Source organism: Aegilops tauschii, chromosome 7, assembly GCF_002575655.3.
Source record: "Aegilops tauschii subsp. strangulata cultivar AL8/78 chromosome 7, Aet v6.0, whole genome shotgun sequence".
In the NCBI taxonomy this organism is placed as follows: Eukaryota; Viridiplantae; Streptophyta; class Magnoliopsida; order Poales; family Poaceae; genus Aegilops; species Aegilops tauschii.
The window spans coordinates 289,437,340-289,457,355 of NC_053041.3; positions in this window are offsets into that span (position 1 = coordinate 289,437,340).

Genomic DNA, 20,016 nt, shown 5'->3' on the forward strand with positions numbered 1-20,016 from the left:
GTGTATACATCGTCTGTCCGAACTGGCCCATGAGTAAACGGCCATGGGGGTCCTCGGCCAAATCCAACTGATCAGGAGACGACGTGGTGAGTACCCCCTAGTCCTGGACACCGTCAGGCGCTAGTAGTAACTCTATAGCAGTAGTGCTGGAGAACAAAACAACACTACTACTATGTGGGACCAGACGAGGCCACCGACGGTAGCTGTAGTAGCAGCGCTGTAAAGAAAACAACGCTACTACTAACAATTTAGTAGTAACGCTTTATTTTATTGAGTCTCTACTGCTAATGGGCCCCACTTAGTAGTAGCGCTTTTCCTGGAGAGCGCTACTACTAAGTCCCATAGCAGCAGCGCGTTTTGCTAAGCAGCGCTACTGCTAGTTGCGGCTGGTGCCACCTTTTCACCCCCCTCCCCCTCCTCTCCCCCACTTTGCCCTCTCTCTCCCTCCTTTCCCCTCTCCTCTCTCTGCCATTGTTGCTCTTCTTCTCTCTTCCTCCTACCTCTCTTCTCTCCTCATTAATGGCACCCTCCACCATAACTCTCCTCCATAAATGGCCTCTCTCACATCTCTCTCTTTCTCCTACCTCTCTTCTCTCCCCATTAATGCTCCCCTCCACCATAAATCCCTCTCCATTAGTTAGCTAGCTAGATTCACCTCTCCTCCCCAACAACTAGATCTAGCTAGCTATTTAGCCATCCACGTACTCTCTTGATCGGTCTCTCTCATCATCTAATTAACCGCGTGCTCTCGATTGGTCTCTCTCGGGAGATATATATAGGTGAGTAAAAAGTTGTTCATTTTAAGAATGTGAATATGTGGGTGAATGAGAATATGTGTGTTTGGGATACATGGACAGATTTGTGTGAGTGACATGCCCTCGAGTTGCTTATGTTTTGCCAAAATGTCGATTTATTTCCGTTTTGGTGAATTTCGAGCAAACTCAATATGTCCTATTTTTAGGCAAGGTCATGACAAAATTTTATATGACTTTGAAGCATGCATGCATTATTTTTTATAACCCTGTTGGTTGTTATACCGTGCAGTCGGTCATGAAGGTGATTGTATGGAACGTGGAGCGGTACATGCAATCCGCGGTGATGGACATGTATGCAAATAATCGGACTAGGAGTCCTTTCGGACCCTTTTGATCATGGCACTTTGAAGGCGCACCTACTGATGAATGGTTTCATGGATGGCTATACTCGGTGGATAAGTGAAGAAGAAGATGATGACGAGGACGTCCACATGGCAGGGAATAACGACATGGCGGCAGGGCTAGACGATGAGATGACCGATCGACACGAAGACAATGGCGCCGGACATGGCGGCGGAGAAGAGTCTGGAAATGACGGCGGCGGAGAAGATTCCGGACACGGCGAAGAAGAGTCTAGACATGGCAGAGAAGAGGCAGTGGTCACGCCGCAGTCTTCGACGCTACTAAGTGCAGTCATGTAGGACCCTCATGTTCGAGACCTCCTTCGCAAGAGTACGACTAGCGAGAGAGCTGCTTCTAGATAGGAGGCCAAGCTGGCGCAACTTGAAGTAGACTAGAAGACTCCATTGTATGACGGTTGCGATCCCGAGGTGAACCGATTGAGATTCACGCTCGGACTTCTAAAGACGATGGCCAAAAAACATGGACAGACCAAAGTCTCGATGAGCATTTGAAGTATGTACATAATAAAGTTCTTCCTGCGGGGAACCTGTGTCCTACTAGTGTTGAGGAGGCCAAGAAAATCGTTTGCCCTTTTGATTTGCCGGACATTAGGTACCACACATGCATTAACGATTGCATCATTTATCGGGGGGGGGGGGGGGCACGCGGAAAAAACCAGCTCTCCAGTGTGCAATGCTTCTTGATACAAGAAGGCAGGAAAGAAAGCTCCTCAGAAAGTTCTATGGTACTTTCCGATCGCTCCCCGTCTGCAGCGGTATTTCGTAGAATCTAAGGAAGCAAAGCTCATGCGCTAGCACGCGGAGAGGAAGAAGTCCGACGATGGAGATGATCCGAAGCTGAGCCACCTCGTAGATAGTAGCCAGTGGAGAGCATTCAACGCCGTATATGGATTTGCTATAGAAGATCCAAGGAACATCATGCTTGGTGCGTGTACCGATGGCATGAATCCGTTTGGAAACCAGAACACCAACCACAGCACATGGCCCGTGTTTGTATGGATGTACAACCTCCCCCCATGGAAGTGCATGAAGACAAAGTACATACACATGAGCATGCTGATTCAAGGGCCGAAACAACCGGGTAATAGTATTAACCTGTATATGGGACTTCTGCAAGAGGAGCTAGACATGTTATGGAAAACACCGACATGGACATGCGACGCCAGCAAAGTAGAGTATTTCCATATGAGAGCCGCGCTGATGACGACGGTGCACGACTATCTCGATTACGGGTACACCTTAGGCCAGGTGTGCCATAGATAATGCGGATGCACGAGGTGCATGGATGATACAACGTCTCAGCAGCTTACGTCAACGAAAGATGGTGCGGGGAAATCGTGTACATGGGGCATCGTAGATGGCTTGAGAAGGATGACCCGTGGAGAAAGCGTGGAGATCTATTCAATGGGTTGGCTGAGCATCGAGGACCTCCACGTAAGAGGAGTGGCGCCAAAATCAATGAGCTGTTGAGAAACTAGAAACAATGCCCCGCGCCAGGAAAGATCAAAAAGGCGCCGGAGCCACTGCTGAAGGTATGGAAAACAAGGTATGTTTTTTGGGACATGGATTACTGGCCCAATCACGACACGCCTCATTGCCTTGATCAAATGCATATCACGAAGAATGTCCTCGAGAGCTTGCTTGGCACATTGATGAACATGCCGGAGAAGACCAAGGATGGGCCGAAGGCAAGGAAAGACTTGGAAGATTTGAAGATCAGAAAAGATCTCCACCGTAAAAAGCCGACGGAGGAGACGGAGACGGAGGCGGAGGAGGGGTAAAGGGGCAGAAAAGTCGACAAGAAGGAGGAGAATTATTTCCCCCCTTCTTGCTCCACCTTAAGTGCGAAGGAGATCGATCAATTCATCAAGTGCCTTATGGGAATCAAAGTCAGTTCCGGTTACCGTGGGAAGATAAGCAGATTTCTAGACCCCAAGAAGAAGAGGTTCAGCGGGATGAAGTCTCATGACTGTCACGTGATGATGATGCAGATACTCCCGGTTGTCATTAGAGGGATAATGGAGAAGCACGTCCGTCACATGCTTACTGGTCTCTGCAACTTCTTCAACATTATCTCCCGAAAGTCCATAAGTGTCAAGCAGCTCCGAAGGGTACAGGAAGAGATCGTTGTCATACTATGTGAGCTTGAGATGTACTTCCCACCCGCGTTTTTTTACGTCATGGTGCATCTGTGTGTCCACATCGTGCACGACATCATCGACCTCGAGCCGACATTCCTTCGCAGCATGATGCTGTTCGAGAGGATGAATGGGGTCATCAAATGATTCGTTCGTAATGATACGTCTCCAACGTATCTATAATTTTGATTGTTCCATGTTGTTATATTATCATTCTTGGATGTTTTATAATCATTTTATATCATTCTTTGGTACTAACCTATAGACATAGTGCCAAGTGCCAGTTGCTGGTTTTTGCATGTTTTTACATCGCAGGAAATCAATACCAAACAGAGTCCAAATGCAACGGAACTTCACGGAGATTTTTTTTGGACCAGAAGACACCTAATGGGCCCTAGCTGCGCCTGGCTGCTCCGAGGAGAGCACAACACACCAGGGCATGCCAGGAGGCCCAGGCGCGCCCTGGTGGGTTGTGCCCACCTCGGGTGCCCCCGGACCGCCTCTTTGCTCTATAAATACCCCAATATTCCCAAAACCCTAGGGGAGTCGACGAAATATCGATCCAGCCGCCGCAGGGTCCAAAACCACCAGATCCAATCTAGACACCATCTCCGATGGGGTTCACCGCCTCCATTGATGTCTCTCCGATGATGTGTGAGTAGTTCTTTTTAGACCTTCGGGTCCATAGTTAGTAGCTAGATGGCTTCCTCTCTCTCGCTGAATTCTCAATACAATGGTCGCTTGGAGATCCATATGATGTAACTCTTTTATCGGTGTGTTTGTTGGGATCTGATGAACTTTGAGTTCATGATCAGTTATATATTTTTACATCCATGAAAGTATTTGAGTTTATTTGATCTCTTTTATGCATGATCTCTTATAGCCTCGTATTTCTTCTCCGATATTTGGGTTTTGTTTGGCCAACTTGATCTATTTATCTTGCAATCGGAAGAGGTGCTTTGTAGTGGGTTCGATCTTACGGTGCTTGATCCCAGTGACAGAAGAGGAACCGACACACATGTATCATTGCTACTAAGGATAAAACGATGGGGTCTATCTCTACATAGATAGATCTTGTCTACATCATGTCATCGTTCTTATTGCATTACTCCGTTTCTACATGAACTTAATACACTAGATGCATGCTGGATAGCGGTCGATGTGTGGAGTAATAGTAGTAGATGCAGGAAGGAGTCGGTCTACTAATCTTGGAAGTGATGCCTATATAACGATCATTGCCTGGATATCGTCATGATTATTTGAAGTTCTATCAATTGCCCAACAGTAATTTGTTTACCCACCGTTTGCTATTTTTCTCGAGAGAAGCCATTAGTGAAACCTACGGCCCCGGGTCTCTTTCTCATATATTTGCCTTTGCGATCTACTTTTCCTTTGCATTTATTTTCAGATCTGTTAAACCAAAAATACAAAAATACTTTGCTGCACTTTATTTTATTTGCGATCAATTTATTCAATCTATTACAACTTTCTTCCGTCCACGCACCGTTACCCGAAAGGGATTGACAACCCCTTTAACACGTCGGGTTGTGAGTGGTTGTTATTTGTGTGCAGGGGATTGTTACGTTGTGTTGCTTGCTTCTCCTGCTGGTTTGATAACCTTGGTTTCATCACTGTGGGAAATACCTACCGTCGCTGTGCTGCATCATCCCTTCCTCTTTGGGTAAATACCGACGTAGTCCTAGCCGACATCAAAAGGAATTTCTGGCGCCGTTGCCGGGGAGGATCTTCAACATATACCAGGTTCCTAATCACAAATCTCATCTCCTCACAATTTACATTATTTGCCATTTGCCTCTCGTTTTCCTCTCCCCCACTTCACAAAAATTTGTCGTTTTATTCGCCCCTCTTCCCTGTTCGTCGTTTTCCTTCCGGATCTGTTTTGTGTGCAATCTTGCTTGCCATTATTATCATGGATAGTCCTTCCTCTATTGTGTGCACTCCCGAGAACGAAGTTCTCAACTTTAAACAAAGGGGAGTAGAAATTCTGAAAGATGCTTAGTATAGAATTTGCAATGCTCATAATATATCTTTCCGTAAGCAATCTACCGTTGTTCTTCTTCGTTGCTTTTATGTGGGCATCACCACTTGGTATAGATTCATCATTGATACGATTACCAGTGGAAATTTCTTGATGTGTCCCTCTCTTGATGCTTTTAATGCTATGGGAAATTTAGTGGGCTCACCACCTATTATCATTAATGAAACAACTTTGACTCTTGAGCATGTTATGGAAAGATTAGATGTTATTGAAAAGAAAATGCTTACTGAATAGCATATTGAAAATTTGGACAAAAAGATGCATAATGTTGCCACTAAAATTGGGTTAAAGACGGCAGAAGTTTTTATGTTGTTAAAAGAAAAGGAACCATAATGCACGAAAGAATTGAAGAAAGTCTGCCTCAGATTGATAAACTGGAAGAAATCTTTAGTAATTTGAGCACGACTTTTGCTTCCGCTAAAAATATTGAAAAAACTCCCGTAAAAATTGGTAAGACCCAAGTTACCAAGAAGGGTGCAACCTCTAGTAATAATAATGGAGATCTTAAGATGATTAGCATTCACTCAGATTTTATTGAAGTTATAAGGAATCCCTTTGATAAAAATGAATTCTTTAAAGTTGTCCCTAGAAGTATTATCATTGAAAATCTTTATGCTAAATCTCTGAAGGATCCTAAGTGTTTGATTGAGGAGTTGGACAAAGGTGACACAACTTAGATCCTTGCTTTATGCCTAGCTAAGGGCATAAAACTATAGCGCTTGTTGGGAGGCAACCCAATAAATAAAATTTGTTTTTGCTTTTTGCTTTCTGTTCTTGAGTGTTTACACAATTATGCTACTTTTATGATTGTGTTTTATGTGTTTAATTAGTGTCTTTGCCAAGTACAGCCTTTAGGATCTTCTTGGGTGATAGTTGTTTGATCTTGTTGAAAACAGAAACTTTTGCGCTCACAAAAAACTTCTTATTTTTAACTAGAGTGTGATAAAATGCCAATTCTTTCTGCGGAAGATTAATATACAAATTACCCAGGTCGTACTATTTTTTCAGAATTTTTGGAGTTCCAGAAGTATTCGAACAAATCAGATTGCTACACACTGTTCTGTTTTGACAGATTCTGTCTTGTTTGCATTGTGTGCTTATTTTGATGGATCTATGGTTTTCTTTGATGATTTTTTGCCATAGAAAAGTTGGAATACAGTATATATAATGAAAAAATAAAATATTAATTGGTTTGATACAATACTTATACTAGTGACTTATTTTTCTTACACTAACGCATCTCATGAAGGTTTTGGTGAGTTATGTGTGATTGAAGTTTTCAAGTTTTGGGTTATCTTACGATGGATGAAGGAATAAGGAGGAAGAAGAGCCTAAGCATGGGGATCCCCCGGCATCCCAAGCTATTATCCAAAAATGAGCAAACAACTAAGCTTGGGGATGCCCCCGAGTGGCATCCCCCCTTTCTTCTAACGACCATCGGTATTTTACTCGAAGCTATATTTTTATTTGTCACATACTATGTGTTTTGCTTGGAGCGTCTTGTATTATATGTGTGTTTGCTTGTTTTTTTTTTGAAGTCTTGATTCCTTGCTGTACACACCTATTTGAGAGAGCCAAAATTATGTCATAACTTGTTAGAATTGCTCTCTATGCTTCACTTAAATTTTTTATGAGCTATGGACTTGCTCTAGTGCTTCACCTTTATCTTTTTGAGCACGGTGTGCTTTAGTATTTTTTAAGAAATGCTTTCTTGCTTCAATTAGATTTATTTGAGAGTTAATAAAATTTTCAAGAAATTCTCTCTTGCTTCACTTAAATTATTTTGAGAGAAAGAAAAATTATGCTCATGATCTTCACTTATATTTGTTCGAGCTTGTCAAAAGAAACAAATGAAAATTAGTTCCAAAGTGATAGATATCAAAGAAGGATATAATAAACACTTTCATGAAGATCATTGGACAAAATAAACCTGATTCCTAGTAATAGTTTTGAGATATGATGATGTGATATGGGAGTTATGTTGATGAGTAATTATGCTTTAGTAAGAATATTGATGTTAAGGTTTGTGATTCCCTATGCAAGCATGAAAGTCAATAATAATGCAATTAAATTATATCCTACTTGTGGTGCATTATTAGGCATTAATTATGCTTAATGCTCGATTATGAGATTATTCGTTTCTTGGTTGGTCGCTTCTCAATCTTTTGCTAGCCTTCATTCTGCACTAAGTATGATCTCTACTTGTGCATCCAAAAACCTTTAAACCAGTTTTGCCACATGAGTCCACTATATCTACCTATATGCGGTATTCTCTACCGTCCTAAGCAAATTTGTATGTGCCATCTCTAATTTTCAAAATAAACTTCTCTTTTGTGTGTTCGTTCCGCTCGCGGAGTGGTGAGGGGTGGCTAATATTTTCCATGCTAGATGTGTTATTCTCATGATGAGTGTTTATTTACTTGTCTTTGCTCGAGAGTAAGGAAAAGGTATTAGGGATGCCCAGTCCCGAAATGAAAAATGAATTTACTTTATGTTGTCAAATAATAAATTCCTTGGAAAGTGTTGGTATGGATGGCAACCGTGGATACGGCTAGCCATGGAAAGTGAAAGTATGGTTGAAAAATGAATAAACTTTATTTTCTGTTTGGGAACCACCTATGATATATCTACCATGAAAAGTGTTGGGAACTCTAAGTCGTTTTCGTTGGTGGGAAGGATACACCTCCCAAAATGTTTTTATCTCTAATTTTTTCACATTGAGCTCTAGCACCTCTACAAATCCCTACTTCCCTCTGTGAAGGGCCTTTCTTTTACTTTATGCAATTTTTATTTTTGAATTTGAGTCTCCATCTTCTCTTATAAAAGCACCAACTAGGAGGCAATATGATCGTACTTGCGTATTGGGTGTAGTTAATATGCGAGTATGTTTCATGAATGGATCAATGGTTGAGCATGATGGGCTAGGGATAACTTATTTAGCGTTGATATTTTGAAAGGCATGGTTGGTTGTTGATATGCTTGAATATTTAAATTATCATGTCAAAACTAGACTATTGCTTTGAATCACATAAAAGTCCAAATGTCCATGCTATAAAGAAAAGATTATGATATGACATGATAGGAAGCATTCCACATCAAAAATTCTATTTCTATCACTTACCTACTCGAGGACGAGTAGGAGTTAAGCTTGGGGATGCTGATACGTCTCCAACATATCTATAATTTTTGATTGTTCCATGCTTTTATATTATCAATCTTGGATGTTTTATAATCATTTTATATCATTTTTTGGTACTAACCTATTAACATAGTGCCAAGTGCAAGTTGTTGTTTTCTGCATGTTTTTTACATCACAGGAAATCAATACCAAACGGAGTCCAACTGCAACGAAACTTCACGGAGATTTCTTTTGGACGAGAAGACACCTAATGGGCCCTGGCTACGCCTGGGGGGTGCTCCGAGGAGAGCACAACCCACCAGGGCGCGCCAGGAGACCCATGCGCGCCCTGATGGGTTGTGCCCACCTCGGGTGCCCCCGGGACCGCCTCTTTGCTCTATAAATACCCCAATATTCCCAAAACCCTAGGGGAGTCGACGAAATATTGATCCAGCCGCCACAGAGTCTAGAACCACCAGATCCAATCTAGACACCATCTCAGATGGGGTTCACCACCTCCATTGGTGCCTCTCCGATGATGAGTGAGTAGTTCTTTGTAGACATTCGGGTCTGTAGTTAGTAGCTAGATGGCTTCCTCTCTCTCGCTGAATTCTCAATACAATGGTCTCTTGCAGATCCATATGATGTAAATTTTTTGCGGTGTATTTGTTGGGATCTGATGAACTTTGAGTTTATGATCAGATATATCTTTTTATATCCATGAAAGTATTTGAGTTTCTTTGATCTCTTTTATGCATGATCTCTTATAGCCTCGTATTTCTTCTCCGATATTTGGGTTTTGTTTGACCAACTTGATCTATTTATCTTGCAATGGGAAGAGGTTCTTTGTAGTGGGTTCGATCTTATGGTGCTTGATCCCAATGACAGAAGGGGAACCGACACGTATGTATCGTTGCTACTAAGGATAAAATGATGGGGTCTATCTCTACATAGATAGATCTTGTCTACATCATGTCATCATTCTTATTGCATTACTCCATTTCTCCATGAACTTAATACACTAGATGCATGCTGGATAGTGGTCGATGTGTGGAGTAATAGTAGTAGATGCAGGAAGGAGTCGGTCTACTAATCTTGGACGTGATGCCTATATAACGATCATTGCCTGGATATCGTCATGATTATTTGAAGTTCTATCAATTGCCCAACAGTAATTTGTTTACCCACCGTTTGCTATTTTTCTCGAGAGAAGCCATTAGTGAAACCTACGGCCCCGGGTCTCTTTCTCATATATTTGCCTTTGCGGTCTACTTTTCCTTTGCATTTATTTTCAGATCTGTTAAACCAAAAATACAAAAATACTTTGTTGCACTTTATTTTATTTGCGATCTATTTATTCAATCTATTACAACTTTCTTCCGTCCACGCACCGTTACCCGAAAGGGATTGACAACCCCTTTAACACGTCGGGTTGTGAGTGGTTGTTATCTGTGTGCAGGGGATTGTTACGTTGTGTTGCTTGGTTCTCCTGCTGGTTTGATAACCTTGGTTTCATCACTGTGGGAAATACCTACCGTCGCTGTGCTGCATCATCCCTTCCTCTTGGGGGAAATACCGACGTAGTCCTAGCCGACATCAAAAGGAATTTCTGGCGCCGTTGCCGGGGAGGATCTTCAACATATACCAGGTTCCTAATCACAAATCTCATCTCCTCACAATTTACATTATTTGCCATTTGCCTCTCGTTTTCCTCTCCCCTACTTCACAAAAATTTGCCGTTTTATTCGCCCCTCTTCCCTGTTCGCCGTTTTCTTTCCGGATCTGTTTTGTGTGCAATCTTGCTTGCCATTATTATCATGGATAGTCCTTCCTCTATTGTGTGCACTCCCGAGAACGAAGTTCTCAACTTTAAACAAAGGGGAGTAGAAATTCTGAAAGATGCTTAGTATAGAATTTGCAATGCTCATAATATATCTATCCGTAAGCAATCTACCATTGTTCTTCTTCGTTGCTTTTATGTGGGCATCACCACTTGGTATAGATTCGTCATTGATACGATTACCAGTGGAAATTTCTTGATTTGTCCCTCTCTTGATGCTTTTAATGCTATGGGAAATTTAGTGGGCTCACCACCTATTATCATTAATGAAACAACTTTGACTCTTGAGAATGTTATGGAAAGATTAGATGCTATTGAAAAGAAAATGCTTATTGAAGAGCATATTGAAAATTTGGACAAAAAGATGCATAATGTTGCCACTAAAATTGGGTCAAAGACGGGAGAAGTTTTTATGTTGTTAAAAGAAAAGGAACCGTAATGCACGAAAGAATTGAAGAAAGTCTGCCTCAGATTGATAAATTGGAAGAAATCTTTAGTAATTTGAGCATGGCTTTTGCTTCCGCTAAAAATATTGAAAAAACTCCCGTAAAAATTGGTAAGACCCAAGTTACCAAGAAGGGTGCAACCTCTAGTAATAATAATGGAGATCTTAAGATGATTAGCATTCACTCAGATTTTATTGAAGTTATAAGGAATCCCTTTGATAAAAATGAATTCTTTAAAGTTGTCCCTAGAAGTATTATCATTGAAAATCTTTATGCTAAATCTCTGAAGGATCCTAAGTGTTTGATTGAGGAGTTGGACAAAGGTGACACAACTTAGATCCTTGCTTTATGCCTAGCTAAGGGCGTAAAACTATAGCGCTTGTTGGGAGGCAACCCAATAAATAATTGTTTTTGCTTTTTGCTTTCTGTTCTTGAGTGTTTACACAATTATGCTACTTTTATGATTGTGTTTTATGTGTTTAATTAGTGTTTTTGCCAACTAAAGCCTTTAGGATCTTCTTGGGTGATAGTTGTTTGATCTTGTTGAAAACAGAAACTTTTGCGCTCACAAAAAACTTCTTATTTTTAACTAGAGTGTGATAAAATGCCAATTCTTTCTGCCGAAGATTAATATACAAATTACCCAGGTCGTACTATTTTTTCAGAATTTTTGGAGTTCCAGAAGTATTCAAACAAATTAGATTGCTACACACTGTTCTGTTTTGACAGACTCTGTCTTGTTTGCGTTGTGTGCTTATTTTGATGGATCTATGGTATTCTTTGATGATTTTTTGCCATAGAAAAGTTGGAATACAGTATATATAATGCAAAAATAAAATATGAATTGGTTTGATACAATACTTATACTACTGACTTATTTTTCTTACACTAACGGATCTCACGAAGGTTTTGTTGAGTTTTGTGTGATTGAAGTTTTCAAGTTTTGGGTTATCTTACGATGGATGAAGGAATAAGGAGGAAGAAGAGCCTAAGCATGGGGATGCCCCAGCATCCCAAGCTATTATCCAAAAATGAGCAAACAACTAAGCTTGGGGATGCCCCCGAGTGGCATCCCCCCTTTCTTCTAACGACCATCGGTATTTTACTGGAAGCTATATTTTTATTTGTCACATACTATGTGTTTTGCTTGGAGCGTCTTGTATTATATGTGTGTTTGCTTGTTTTTTTTTTGAAGTCTTGATTCCTTGCTGTACACACCTATTTGAGAGAGCCAAAATTATGTCATAACTTGTTAGAATTGCTCTGTATGCTTCACTTAATTTTTTTATGAGCTATGGACTTGCTCTAGTGCTTCACCTATATCTTTTTGAGCATGGTCTGCTTTAGTATTTTTGAAGAAATGCTCTCATGCTTCACTTAGATTTGTTTGAGAGTTAATAAAATTTTCAAGAAATTCTCTCTTGCTTCACTTAAATTATTTTGAGAGAAAGAAAAATTATGCTCATGATCTTCACTTATAATTGTTCGAGCTTGTCAAAAGAAACATATGAAAATTAGTTCCAAAGTGATAGATATCCAAGAAGGATATAATCAAAACTTTCATGAAGATCATTGGACAAAATAAACCTGATTCCTAGTAATAGTTTTGAGATATGATGATGTGATATGTGAGTTATTTTGATGAGTGATTATGCTTTAGTAAGAATATTGGTGTTAAGGTTTGTGATTCCCTATGCAAGCACGAAAGTCAATAATAATGCAATTAAATTATATCCTACTTGTGGTGCATTATTCCGTGTTAATTATGCTTAATGCTTGATTATGAGATTATTCGTTTCTTGGTTGGTCGCTTCTCAATCTTTTGCTAGCCTTCATTCTGCACTAAGTATGATCTCTACTTGTGCATCCAAAAACCTTTAAACCAGTTTTGCCACATGTGTCCACTATATCTACCTATATGCGGTATCCTCTACCGTTCTAAGCAAATTTGTATGTTCCATCTCTAATTTTCAAAATAAACTTCTCTTTTGTGTGTTCGTTCCGCTCGCGGAGTGGTGAGGGGTGGCTAATATTTTCCATGCTAGATGTGTTATTCTCACGATGAGTGTTTATTTACTTGTCTTTGCACGGGAGTAAGGAAAAGGTATTGGGGATGCCTAGTCCCGAAATGAAAAATGAATTTACTTTATGTTGTCAAATAATAAATTCCTTGGAAAGTGTTGGTATGGATGGCAACCGTGGATATGGCTAGCCATGGAAAGTGAAAGTATGGTTGAAAAATGAATAAACTTTATTTTCTGTTTGGGAACCACCTATGATATATCTACCACGGAAAGTGTTGGGAACTCTAAGTCATTTTCGTTGGTGGGAAGGATACACCTCCCAAAATGTTTTTATCTCTAATTTTTTCACTTTGAGCTCTGGCACCTCTACAAATCCCTACTTCCCTCTATGAAGGGCCTTTCTTTTACTTTATGCAATTTTTATTTTTGAATTTGAGTCTCCATCTTCTCTTATAAAAGCACCAACTAGGAGGCAATATGATCGTACTTGCATATTGGGTGTAGTTAATATGCGAGTATGTTTCATGAATGGATCAATGGTTGAGCATGATGGGCTAGGGATAACTTATTTTAGCGTTGATATTTTGAAAGACATGGTTGGTTGTTGATATGCTTGAGTATTTAAATTATCATGTCAAAACTAGAGTATTGCTTTGAATCACATAAAAGTCCAAATGTCCATGCTATAAAGAAAAGATTATGATATGACATGATAGGAAGCATTCCACATCAAAAATTCTATTTCTATCACTTACCTACTCGAGGACGAGTAGGAGTTAAGCTTGGGGATGCTGATACGTCTCCAACATATCTATAATTTTTGATTGTTCCATGCTTTTATATTATCAATCTTGGATGTTTTATAATCATTTTATATCATTTTTTGGTACTAACCTATTAACATAGTGCCAAGTGCAAGTTGTTGTTTTCTGCATGTTTTTTACATCACAGGAAATCAATACCAAACGGAGTCCAACTGCAACGAAACTTCACAGAGATTTTTTTGGACCAGAAGACACCTAATGGGCCCTGGCTACGCCTGGGGGGTGCTCCGAGGAGAGCACAGCCCACCAGCGCACGCCAGGAGACCCAGGCGCGCCCTGATGGGTTGTGCCCACCTCGGGTGCTCCCCGGACTGCCTCTTTGCTCTATAAATACCCCAATATTCCCAAAACCCTAGGGGAGTCGACGAAATATTGATCCAGCCGCCACAGAGTCTAGAACCACCAGATCCAATCTAGACACCATCTCAGATGGGGTTCACCACCTCCATTGGTGCCTCTCCGATGATGCGTGAGTAGTTCTTTGTAGACATTCGGGTCCGTAGTTAGTAGCTAGATGGCTTCCTCTCTCTCGCTGAATTCTCAATACTATGGTCTCTTGGAGATCCATATGATGTAAAAAAATTGCGGTGTATTTGTTGGGATCTGATGAACTTTGAGTTTATGATCAGATATATCTTTTTATATCCATGAAAGTATTTGAGTTTCTTTCATCTCTTTTATGCATGATCTCTTAAAGCCTCGTATTTCTTCTCCGATATTTGGGTTTTGTTTGACCAACTTGGTCTATTTATCTTGCAATGGGAAGAGGTGCTTTGTAGTGGGTTCGATCTTATGGTGCTTGATCCCAGTGACAGAAGGGGAACCGACACGTATGTATCGTCTCTACTAAGGATAAAATGATGGGGTCTATCTCTACATAGATAGATCTTGTCTACATCATGTCATCGTTCTTATTGCATTACTCCGTTTCAAATAAGATTTTATTTTGGAGTTTTTCGCTATTTTATTTGGATAAGAAAAATATTCACGTTTTTCAAAATTGCATTTGGGCCCCAAATAAATGTTCATCTTGTCCGGCTTCATTTTAGAAGTCAGGGAAAATTTATTTCGGGATTTTTGGAGTTCGTTTAGTATTTCTTTTGTTTGTTTTTCTGCGCGTATTTATTAAAAAAAACGAAACCTACTATGGGTCGTGTTCGGCCAGGACTCCCCTGGCCGGGTCCTTTATAAGTCGCGGCCCGACCCCGCCGTTGGCCCAAGCCGCTGCCCCCGAACCCTAACCCTAGCCGAACCCGCCGCCGCCCGACGCCCGACCCCGCCGCCCGTCGTCCCGCCGCCGCCCGTCGTCCCGCCGCCGCCCGCCGACCCTGCCGGAGCTGCCGCCCCTCGCCGAGGTAGCCGTCGGCGGTTTTCTCTAGAAAGCCGCCCGGTTTTTTTTATAAAAAAACTGTGGTTGTTTTATTTTTTTAGATTGGTTTATTTTTCTTTTTCTCGGTTTAGTTAATTAGCGAGCGTTCGCTCGTTCGTTCGTTTTAACGAACGTGTTCATCGTTTAGTTACAGTTAACGAACGTTCGTTCGGTAAACTGTTCGTCAATTTTTTCTTTTTCTCGGATTTTCCGCGATTATTCCAGATCACGATTTCTGATCCGATTTTCGTTCTGGTATATCTTTTCGCTCGTTTATCGGAATCAGGCGATTCAAGCGCCTAGAGTTTCGTCTCGAAATTCTCTTTCCGTTTAACCAACTTAAACAAGTTTTTTCTACTGTAAAATTTGACTTAGATCCAGATTAGTAAACGAAGCTTGTTTCCTTCGCCGTTTGACTTTCGTTGCTTCGTTTGATTTGATTCTTTTTGCAAACCGGAGTTCTTAAGCTGAACTTTCTGGTTAGATCTTTTATTTGAGTTTTACCTGTGCATTAGTTGAGTGCTTACTGTATACTTGTTTGTTTGCGATAGAGTACCCAGAGTGCGCCGCTTGCTACTTCGAATCTCTAGGTTTCATGGATCATCAGCAAGGCAAGTAACACTTTGATCATACCTCTTTACTACCCAGTTTTATTGCATTAGACAAATCCTCAAACATTGCATGATTAGGATCTAATTAAATTGTGGGTATTGGGAAGTAGATGAGGTAGTACCTACTACCTGTTTTGTTATCAAACCCTGGGAGTTACTTCTACGTTTGCTCATGTTGCTATGCTATGCTAGTAGACATGGATTGGGTGAGTGTATCCATGACAGATATGAGATTGTTAATTTAATGGTTTACTTAAGGTGGCAACTTAAACACACATCTGGGTGGATTGAGGCACCTGGGTATTTCCAGTGATTGCCTGTTTTCTTTTGGACCGCCACCCAGGCTCAAAGGGATCATGAGATTATTCATGCTAGAAACATCCGTGTGCAGCCACAAGCTATTATGGGCTCTAGCATAGTTGATTAAGTCGTGTGAACTCTTACAGTGGTAGACTAGCAGATGTAGGGGAAAGTAGGTGTAACTGTCTACCCAATCGTAAGGTGCAAACGCTTCTGAAAGACTATGTCTCGGTCATCCGTTTCTCAAACACCATGTAGTGCGAGAAATCCAACGGAGGAGATCGAGTCTTGTGGGGAAAAGTGCACAAACCTCTGCAGAGTGTATAAACTAATCATGGTTAGCCGTGTCCCCGGTTATGGACATCTTGAGTATCTAGTACTTGGATTATCATGTGAATCTCATCATGTTACTCAAATTAATTTTGTTGGGTTAAGGATTATACTTAATTGGGATTCAGATGCTGTCAACCATTCTCAATGTTTAACAACCACCATGATAGTTAAATAAAATTTATTCCTTTGCAGTAGGGAAAAATTGGCTTTTCTCAAAACTGTAACCATAGAGCTTAAACACCAGCCAAATATGCATGTAGTATAGCTTTATTCTGTTCATTACTCTCTATGTGTTATTTTGCCAGCATATTCCATGTGCTGACCCGTTTTCGGGCTGCAACGTTTCATGTTGCAGACTTTTCAAATGACGAGTAAGGTGCCTTAGGTCGTGGTCTTATACTCAGTGATGCCGTTGGAGTTGATGGACTCACTTATCTTCCAAGTCTTCCGCTGTTATCGTTTTGGCTGGCCTTAAGCCATATTTGTCATACTTATTTCTCTTTTGAGATACTCGATGTAATAAGTGCGTGGTTGCTACTCTGTTATAATCCTCCATGTACTGTGCGTGTCAGCATTACTGATCCAGGGATGACACTGGTGCATGGTAGATCAGACTGTTTGAGGTCTGGTCTCTACATACCATTGATATGAAAAGTGACATTGCTATTATTGCAATCAATAACAGCCCCTGCAGTATTCAAAAAGGGTCTACCAAGGATAATCGACATGTTGTCGTCCTCGGGCATCTCAAGTATAATAAAGTCTGTTAAGATAGTAACATTTGGGACAACAATAGGCAAATCCTCAGAAATACCGATAGGTATGGCAGTTGATTTGTCAGCCATTTGCAATGATATCTTAGTAGGTGTGAGTTTATTCAGATCAAGTCTTTTATATAAAGAGAAAGGCATAACACCAACACCAGCTCACATAAAGCAGTTTTGACATAATTTCTTTTAATAGAGCAAGGTATAGTTGGTATTCCTGGATCTCCAAGTTTTTTAGGTACTCCATCCTTAAAATAATAATTAGCAAGCATGGTGGAGATTTCAGCTTCAAGTATTTTTCTTTTATTAGTGACAATCTCTTTCATGTATTTAGCATAAGGGCCCATCTTTAAAATGTCAGTCAAACAAGTGCGCAAAAAGACTGGCCTAAGCATTTCAGCAAAGCTTTCAAATTCTTCATCATCTTTTTTCTTAGATGGTTTAGGTTGAAATGGCATGGGTTTCTAAAACTGATGGCTCTCTTTCTTTACCATGTTTCTAGCAACAAATTCTCTTTTATCATAACGTTTATTTTTAGGATGTGGGTTATCAAGATTAATAGCGGGTTATTTCAACATCATTATCTCGTTCTTTATCATTTTCTGGTTGAGCATCTACATGAGCATCATCATTGTCATTTTCATTAACACTAGGTGAATGTTCATTACCAGATTGAGTTTCAGCATCAGAGATAGAGACATCATTGTTATCTTCATAAGGTTTTTCAACCTTAGGTTCACTAGAAGTATGCAAAGTCCTATCATTTTCTTTCTCTTCTTCCTTTTAAAAGGACTAGGTGCATCCGTATTAATTCTTTGAGAGTGTTGTTCAATTCTTTTAGGGTGTCCCTCAGGATAAAGTGGCTCCTGAGTACCTCCTCTAGTTGCTACTCTAACAGCATAATCATTCATATTATTGTTCATTCCACTAATCAATTCTCTTTGAGATTTAGCAACGTGTTCTAACTGGGTTTGAACCATAGAGGCATGTTTTCCTACACCTCTAACATCATTACTAATTCTAAAAAACAAGTCACTCAAGCGAGCAATGATATTAGAATTTTGCTTTAGTTTTTCATAACATAGGCATTGAAGTGATCTTGTTTCATGATATAATTGTCAAATTCATACAAGCATTGACGAGGAGATTTATTATGAGGGATATCACCTTCATCAAACTTTAAAAGAGAATTTACCTCCACCACCTGTGGTGGTGTGTCAAGCCATGTATTTCTTCAATAGGTGGTAAGTTCTTAACATCTTCATCTTTAATACCTTTTTCCTTCATACATTTCTTTGCTTCTTGCTTATCTTCAGGACTGAGAAATAAGATGCCCCCGTTCATTGGAGTGGGTTTAGGCGGTGGTTTAGGAAGTGTACAATCATCATAATTCTTCAATATATTATTCAATAATTCCTCACCTTGTTCAACGGTTCGTTCCCTGAAACCACAACCAACACAACTATCTAGGAAGTCCCTAGAAGCATCGGCTAGTCCATTATAGAAGATATCAAGTATTTATTTTCTTAAGAGGATGACTAGGCAAAGCATTAAGTAATTGGATAAGCCTCCCCCAAGCTTGTGGGAGACTCTCTTATTCAATTTGCACAAAGTTAAATATTTCCTGTAAGGCAGCTTGTTTCTTATGAACATGAAAATATTTTTCAGAGAAGTAATAAATCATATCTTGGGGACTACGCACACAACGAGGAGCAAGAGTATTGTACCATATCATAGAATCATCCTTTAATGAGAACGAAAATAACCTAAGAATATAGTAGTAGTGAATTTTCTCATCATGAGCAAAATGGGTGGCTATATCATTTAATTTAGTAAGATGTGCCACAACAGTTTCAGTTTCATAGCCATGGAAAGGATCAGATTCAACCAAAATAATTAACTCTGGGTTGATAGAGAACTCATAATCCTTATCAGCAACAAAGATAGGTGAAGTAGCAAACTTAGGATCACATTTCATTCTAGCATTCAAGGATTTTTCTTTCAACTTGCATAATAACTTCTTAAAATCATCTCTAACCTTGCAAGCAAGAAAGTCTCTAGCTACCTCTCCATCCATAACATAACCCTTAGGTATCTTAGGCAATTCATATCTAGGAGAGCTAGGTCTAATAGGTGTTTCATAGTTCTCTGTTTCAAAGACTTCATCAGTTGCAGCAATTTCATCAGTTTCAGCATTCTCAATATCTTTAGCTCTTGCAAGTTGTTCATCAAGAAATTCACCTAGTGGCACATTATCATCTAGCAAGGTACTAGATGGCATCATTCATAGAAGAAGTAGCATCATCAATAAGTTGCGACATATCAGAATTAATAGCAGGTGGTGGTGTTGCAAGTCTATTCAAAACAGAAGGTGAATCAAGTGCAGAACTGGATGGAAATTCCATACCTCCCCTCGTCTTAGAGGGAACGATCTTAGTTCTGGTATCTTTCAGATTCTTCATTGTGATCAATAGATATAAATCCCAAGTGACTAACAAATATAGCTATGCTCCCCGTCAACGGCGCTAGAAAAAGGTCTTGATAAACCACAAGTATAGGGGATCGCAACAGGTTTCGAGGGTAGAGTATTCAACCTAAATTTATAGATTCGGCACAAGGGGAGCCAAAGAATATTTGTAAGTATTAGCAGTTGAGTTGTCAATTCAACCACACCTGGAGATTAAATATCCGCAGCAAAGTTATCAGTAGCGCAGTAATATGATAGTTTGATAGTAGTAGTATCAATAGCAGTGGTAACAGTAACAACAGTAACAGTTGTGTAGTAGTTGAAATAGTAGCAATAGCAATAGTAACTTAGCAAGAACAATATATGAAAATCTCGTAGGCATTGGATCGGTGATTTCATTGTATAATATTCTTCATATAACAATCATAACCTAGGGCGATACAAAACTAGCTTCAGTTCATAAATATAATGTAGGCATGTATTCCATAAATAGTCATACATGCTTATGAAAAGAACTTGCATGGCATCTTTTGTCCTACCCTC